The following is a 573-nucleotide window of genomic DNA, read 5'->3' on the forward strand; positions in this document are numbered from 1 at the left end:
GTGGAAAAAAGGGTGTAAAAATTCGCCAAACCGCTTGCTACGCAGGCGAATGATTGAGAGCGTTTTAATTGGTCAACTCAAAACTTACTGTTAGTCAAATTTTGTAAGTGTGTTGGGGGTCGGAAGAGCATAAACAATAGACTGGTGGTTATTTTTCTCTTCCCCTCATCTTGAGCTGTGCATTTGCCTCTCGCGCTTCGCGCTGGGCTAAATAAGCGCCTGTCATGCAGGCTACTTATACATTGCATTACATACTTTCATTTCTAGAGATCTTCATGGCAATGGAATAATTCAACTCCCAGAAAACATGTTCTCAGGACTCAAGAGTCTACTATGGCTGTAAGTTTATTGCTCCATATAAGCTTATGCAGATATGCGCCACGTCACTCCACAAAGATCATTGTATGAGGTAGTTAAGAAGTGACTTAGCTTTTTAAATTAAATCTCAACAGCCACTGATAACCCTTTCAAGTCCACAATTAAATTGTATTTGGATTTTGGCCTTCTAATTAAATCCCATTCCACTACATTGTTTTCTTGTTGTTTTTGTTTTGTGTGGCTAGTGCGCATGCG

This window comes from Montipora capricornis, chromosome 8 (genome assembly GCF_036669925.1).
Source record: "Montipora capricornis isolate CH-2021 chromosome 8, ASM3666992v2, whole genome shotgun sequence".
Taxonomy (NCBI): Eukaryota; Metazoa; Cnidaria; class Anthozoa; order Scleractinia; family Acroporidae; genus Montipora; species Montipora capricornis.